At 45.9% G+C, this 7,050-nt stretch overlaps 1 long non-coding RNA gene across 1 annotated transcript; it reads left to right on the top strand.

Annotated features, from left to right (window-relative positions):
- The first annotated feature begins 5,011 nt into the window (after positions 1-5,011).
- LOC135806861 (uncharacterized) lies at positions 5,012-7,050 on the top strand. The gene is made up of 3 exons (XR_010551315.1): positions 5,012-5,398; positions 5,491-5,662; positions 6,187-7,050. It is a non-coding gene; the product is annotated as an uncharacterized LOC135806861 (long non-coding RNA).

The following is a 7,050-nucleotide window of genomic DNA, read 5'->3' as shown; positions in this document are numbered from 1 at the left end:
CTACTCTAGCACAACATCATCGTCCTGGAATGGAGGAGGGGCCACCGAGAGACACTGAACCTTCACCTCGGCAGTTGCCCTTGCCTCCGCCTGAGCCACCCCCTTTACCTTTGGTGACTACCGAGACGGTGGTCCCCCCAGTGCTGGGATCCACGGTGCCGACTGTGTCTGGACAGAGAGGGAGATCATCGACAAACCAAAATGAAACCAATATCCTCACCCATAGACCCAGAAGAAGCACAGCAAACTATTCACTTGAAATTTATGCACGGAATGGACTTGGCCCACGCAAAATGGACAGTGGAAATGGGTGTGCAGTAGCAGAGAACCCAGCAACGGTGACGCGGAGCAGCGGTCAAACGACTTGTGATGCTGGTGGAGATGATGGAGCCATGTTGGAGGCTGATAAGGAGTGCAGTGAGACTGAGCATCAAACGGATGATGAGGAAGTGACTGATGATGATGATGGTGGTGGTGGGGACGATGATGATGAAGATGAGACGGAGGACGAGGATAAGGCGGAGGAGGTCGAAGGAAAGGAGCGGGATGAGACGGAAGAGAGCGACGTGAGCAAAAAGTCAGCTGTATTTTGTCATCACGTCCAGATTGTCTTAGTGTGTACGATGATTCTCACTTTTCTGTTTTGTGCCGTGCAAGTTATGTTAAGCAGTTGAAGGTTCTGGAAGCTGTATGTATTCGTGTGCATAATCCTGTTCTTTGTAAACAAAAGAAGCATGTAGTCGCGCTAAAGTTGTTCTCGTAGCTGGTTATCAGATGTAAATGTTGTGTCATGTTGCACTGTATCACCTCTTGCTTTGTGGCTGCACTCAGTTATATACGTTAGCACTATGTTTGCCACCTATTATGTAATGCTGTAGCACTTCCTTTGTTGTTCACACTTTTAATAATTATGCTGTTATAAAATGTTCTATTTTTGTACACAGTACCCTCAGTTCCGATACTATTCACTGATGAGCGGAACACGAAAATCGATTTTGAATAACATAAAAATCCTTAAAAATTCCATGAACTCGTTGTTGTCTGGCCATGTCTGCATCGATTATACTCCTAATTGCACTAATAAATTAAAAAAAAAAATATATCCGACAGCTTGCAGTACGCGGAGCCCAGCGGCTCGGCTTCCTCCGTAAGGCATCGGCTGTGCTAGACCCAAAGCACCGGGCAATCGTGTACCGTGGCTTTGTCCGCCCTGTGTTAGAGTATGGCATGCTGGTGTGGATGAGCGCAGCCCCCACCACCTTGACCCGCCTCACTGCCATCCAGCGCCGTGCCCTGCACATAATTGGAGATGGATCATACCTCCCGAGCCTCGACATTCGCCGTACCGTAGCAGGGCTCTGCTTTCTGTACAAGCTGCACTTTGTGGAGGGTCCGGAAATGGTGAAAGCCATTCTGCCACCATCAGCAGCCGCACCGCAATGCCGCATGTCTACTCGTGAGACAACCAGATCTGCAACACATCATCCATCGCAACTCACCAGTATTCTTCCTCCTCAGGCACGAAACAACACGCTCCGCTCATTTCCCCACTCCCTCATCGCAACGTGGAATCAGCTCCCACCTACCCTTCTGCAGTCTCCCCCTTCTCGCAGAGGTATGCACACGTTCAAGAAAAAACGTCAACGACCACTTGCGGCGCAGCAAGTGGGAGTGGGCCACAGACAGGCTATGATCTCTGCCAACACACCAGCCTAATTATACTGACCGCACTCCAGCTCCCTTCTACCCCTCTTTGATCCCCTTCGCTCAGCCTTAAAATCCGATTATCAGTTCACTCCATCTTCCTACGGTGCACTGCTTTTACTATTGTTTTGTCCTATCTCAATCTCAAATTCTCCCCATTATCGTTTGCAAAGCCGGTGCTTCCCTCTTGGATGCACATGTTTCTTTTCTCCTATGTATTGGCGCACAGGAGTAACGATGATTCCGAGACCTTTGGTCGGAGGAGTTACTTTTGCCCCGCCCCCACTTCCATCCAATATGCCACCGCCCCCGCTGTGCAGCATCTGATGGTACTGTGGTATTCAGTAAAAAAAAAAAAAAAACCGAGTTCCCAATTAACTGTGGGTCGCAGCACGGCTGGAAAAAATCCTTCCGCTTCCAAGCAGGACCTGAACCTGGTACCCTCTGTTTCTCAATCATGATCTTAGACCATCCCACTATGCCTGCCTGCATAGGGATGTTATAAATTCTTGTAAGTTTCTACTTTTTGGTTTTAGACATAACCTGGGATTCGTACCCGCACTATCGCCCTGCATGCATCCCCCGATACACTTCGCATACATACTAATTCTTCCAAGTTGCTTCACGTTATGATCTTGTATTTGAAAGCCCTATTTGAATATGCATTGTGGCCAGCCGTCTTTGAATGTACGGTACGGTACGGGACAGGTACGGGACAGGTACGGGCCAGGTACGGGCCATGTACGGGACAGGTACGGGACAGGTACGGGACAGGCACGGTCGAGGGTAATACGACACCGTCTACCGCCTTGATGACGGCAAAAAAAGAAAAGGGATGTTATAAATTTTTCAATTCTCCTTTTTTTTAAGGCATTACCTGGGATTCGAACCCGCACTATCGCCCCACATGTATTTCCCCATACACTTCGCATTCATACTCATTCTTCCAAGATGCTTCACGTTATGATCTTGCGTTTGAAAGCCCTTTTTGAATATTGTGGCCAGCTGTTTTGAAAATGTATTTCACCAATAAAATAAGGCTTGGAATTTTTTAAACATGAATATCGACGGACTTGCCCCTTCTGTTCATGCATTGCCCTGCTCTAGTAATGGTTCATGAATCCGCCCAGTCCACATTCCTTCTCCGTTTCTCTCTAGTAATGGTTCATGAATTCGCCCCCCCCCCTCCCCCCCCCCCCCAGTCCACATTCCTTCTCCATTTCTCTCCGTTTTCCTTTCCTTTCAGTTGCATCTTCCTCTTTGCTCTGTTTTATTTTCTCTTTTCGTTCGTCCCTCTTGATATTTGTACTTTGTACTGTTGAGGCAACGAACTGAAATAATAAAAAAACCAACCAACCAACCTGTATGTGGCCAGCTGTGTTTGATGGTACGGTACGGTACGGGACAGATACGGGATAGCGCCAGGCGTGACACAAACACACAAACAAACAAACAAACACCAAATTAAAGCTGTGTGGACCCTGGCTAGCGCCAGACGTTACTGAAGTAACGTCTTCTGCATAGCTACGGGAATAAATAAAAAATATATTCCAGTGGGATGGGACTTTGCTCTGGGCATGGAAATTCTGTCGTTATTCGCTAATTGTCGTTATATCCGCAATCGTTATTAGCGAAGTTGACTGTAGTTGTCCAAAATACCTCCATTGTGATGATATGCTAGCGATGTGTGTCAGAAGCCTTGGTTGCATAGGCATGGTAGGGTGCATTTCTCAAAGTAGGAGTACACAGGACGTACGCTGCAACCAACTATGCAGTATGTGCACAGCGCGCTGAGTATTTTGATACCCCACTCATAATAATATACAGTACATGCAGTATAGGTCATAGTAATTATATCGCTTATAGTGATAAAATGCTCAAAATCAAAGACCAACGCTATAGGCGATACTGACTGGAATTTTTATCATCATAATTAGCATGCCAGTTTGTGATATCTGCTTATTTTCTGCCACCCCGTAGACATTATGTACATTATGTACATGTACATCTACGGACTCAGTGCACTCCTAGGGCATGTTCGTTTGGTAGGATCGGGATCCCGATCCACCGGATCCACTGGATTCGCACCCTTTCGATTGGTCGAATCTGGATCCGGCCAGTTCCGTCTTTTCGCGCTCCAACTCGTTCACTCTGGCCTTGAGATCCTTCACCTCTTTGCTCAAATTGTCAACATTGCATATCAATACTGCCAGTCTCTCGTCCAAAAGTTCCGACATACACACCTTAAAATCAGTGAGTATATCTGGGGCCACAGCTGCCTTGGCAGAAGAGGTGGAACCTATAGCACTGGTTGGACCAACAGACCTAGGGATACCGGAGATGCCAGCAGCAGACTTTCCATTCGACCTCAAATCATCGGGAGAACTTTCCGCTTTCCGCCTACCAGAGTCACCGGCTTTCGGGGTCCGTACAGACTGGCTATACGTACCTCTCCCAGACATGGCTTTTCTTACGAGTACGACGTTCACCCTTTTGGGTGGTTTGTGAGCGCCATGTCAACAAGGCAACAGTCAAGGTCCAAAATAAAGTGTTCAGTTGAATCTGAAGGATCCGATGGATCTGAGACCTGGATCCTGATCCCGATCCTTACCAATCGAACATACCCCTAGTCTCCTACTACTAAAAGGCGTTATATTGAACGCACAAATCACTGATGATATGAATGCAGGGAGAGCAAAGAATTCAACAAGAGAACAACAAAATTGATGGAAAAGAATCTAAATTCCTACTACATTGTACATGTAAATACCAGTAATACCAAGAGTACAATGTATATGGGGGCTTATATGTACATGTACATGTACATTATACTCTTGGTAGTACTTATTAGGACCAGGGATTAATATACCGGTAGAAACTAACTCCCTGCTTAGGATTGTTTTCTATTCTTTCTTTCTTTACGGAGTTGTTGTTGCTGTTGATTTTGCTACTCTTTCGTTTTTCCCTCCCCTTTCTCCTACATGTACATGTATGTATCGCCATGGTTGGCAATCAGCCACTCTCTTAGCCTTGGTCGGTGTCAGTAACAGTTTCCATCGAGTTTTGAGATTTTGTAATAAATATTTTAAAATTTGTTTGCGTTATGCGGAGCTCACTGATTTGTCAGTTTGAGCCCTCCGGCAAGTCCACAAAGAACGAAAAAGTTCTGTCCGCAGATTGAAAATCATAATTTTTTTGACTTCGATCCGTTACGTGTGTCACATGATCACAGCAAAATATCTCCGCATTGTACTGCATGCACTGCTGCTGTACTGTATGGGGCTGTTAAGTGATGACGTCACAGTTCCTTCGATACGCATAGCAACGATCCCACTGGGGACAAACAAAAGTAGCGTCGTCTCCACCGAACCAGTTGTCAGTGGCAACATATAGGAATCGTGTACATTTCTTCGTTTCTTCTTTGCTGTTTTCAGTGAGTGTTTTGTTTTCTCTTTGTCCTTGATCTCGACGGTGTTGTCGTGCTCATTACCTTACTGAGACGTCTCTTGTGACTGTAGCCAGTGTCACGGAGGATTTTATTGGCGTGACGAGGTAAATCGCCGAGATCGAGCGTGAAAAACGCTCTGCATTAGTAGCTCCTGTAGAATGTCTTCTGGGATGGCGTATCCATGGTCAACAAAGCCAAGGTGCAAGACAGCATAAGAGATCGTGTAAACGATGTGAACTCCAAAAGGTAAGCTCCTGAACAAGTGGAAAGATATGTGTATTTACAAACTCTCTCTTCATCCATCGATTGCCGCTATGCATTGCATTTTGTCTTCACAGATAATCTGGAAAAATAAATTATATTGTAACTGGAGAGTGCAATCGTGCTTGGGACCCATCCCAATGTCATCACATGGCTGTGGTGACTAGTGTATACCTGTACCCGGGAGAGTTTTTCCTCAACTGAGACGGAGTGTAGGTGGATGGATTATGAGAAATGCGAAGATGTGGAGTAAGTTGTGTCGAAGAAATGTGTAATAAAATAAAATTTACAGTTTACACTCAAACATACATTGTACACTGTACATGTACATGTAACGTCATGATAATGATTCCATCTTCATAATCTCCGCAACAGGTACGCCATACGCACCGAATACATGGTGTGTGTGCACGCGCGCGTACATGCACACACTCTCATGCGTGGCCGAGTTGGCCGGATGAAAAGACCACGCATTTGCACGAGGTGTCCGTCATGTCATTGGAATGCTGTACTTTATGACTTTATTCCAAAATGTCTTGCCCCAGTCAAATGGAGTTTGTGTCTATGCTCAGCGGGTACCGGGCCACGACGCCACACTGCAGTCAGCGCTGGAATTAAAATAGCACTTCATGGATTATTTTAACTAATTTCCTTTGCGTTTACATGTACTTTGTTGAGCCCGTGGTTTCATTTCTGTGTTCTGTTATGATTGGCCTCTGGAAATAATCGGAGTGGATGTCATGTTTGTCATATGTGTGTGCCTTGTGCAACAGGTTCAAGGCTAGATGCACTTCACATTCGGCGTGCGATCTCGGCGTCTGGGACCTGATAACGTCTTGGTTGGATGGGTAATCAAGGATGATACTACTCGGCACACCAATGTACATGTCAATGTATTTTTTACTTTTTCAGAGCTGCACTATTTACGGACGATTGTGTCTGTTAGAGAGGAAATAAATAGTATTCACAAACAAGTCCCACTTATTGTTTCTGTTTGTAAAAGGAAATTGCAATTTTTTGGTCATATTGTTCGTTCCGGCTGTTTGTCATTGACTGTTCTTCAGGGTTGTGTTGCTGGAGGTCGTGGCCGACGCAGGCCCAGAATGTCATGGCTTGATAATATTATTTCATGGACTGCACTTGACGTGCAGTCCCTGCTCGCTGCTGCACGCGATCGATTTTAATGGCGCTCGCTTGTTCATACTTGCTCTGTGACGCCCCGGCGGCCTTAGGGCTATGGGCTTGATGATGACTATTTACGTCTTGATGCTTACTTCGGTGCTAGCGTGTTTCCCCCGGATTATTTCCATCATCATGCGTGTTCTTGGGCTGAGCGAGCATATGCACGAGTGTGCAGCTATAACCCCGTGTATCTTTAATGCATGTACCTTGTAACAGTATGTGCTTGCACTGCTTTGTGTGGCCTGCGTATTTCAGGACTATTCAGTGCATTAGACCCAGGTTGGTTTGGTTGCCGGATGCTCTCTTGTTGCGTCGCTCTGTGTTTTGTATTCATCAATTTCTGGGCTTGAGAATTGAGCTGGTGTGTGGTTCCCAATATCAAAACATCATGCTGGTGCTCTGTGTTTCGATTATCGACTGTCCGAGCAGTCACGATTCATTACCAGAACGGTCAA

Source organism: Sycon ciliatum, chromosome 1 (assembly GCF_964019385.1).
Source record: "Sycon ciliatum chromosome 1, ocSycCili1.1, whole genome shotgun sequence".
Lineage (NCBI taxonomy): Eukaryota > Metazoa > Porifera > Calcarea > Leucosolenida > Sycettidae > Sycon > Sycon ciliatum.
The sequence above is the reverse complement of the archived record's forward strand: the minus strand, read 5'-3'. Positions and strand labels throughout refer to the sequence as shown.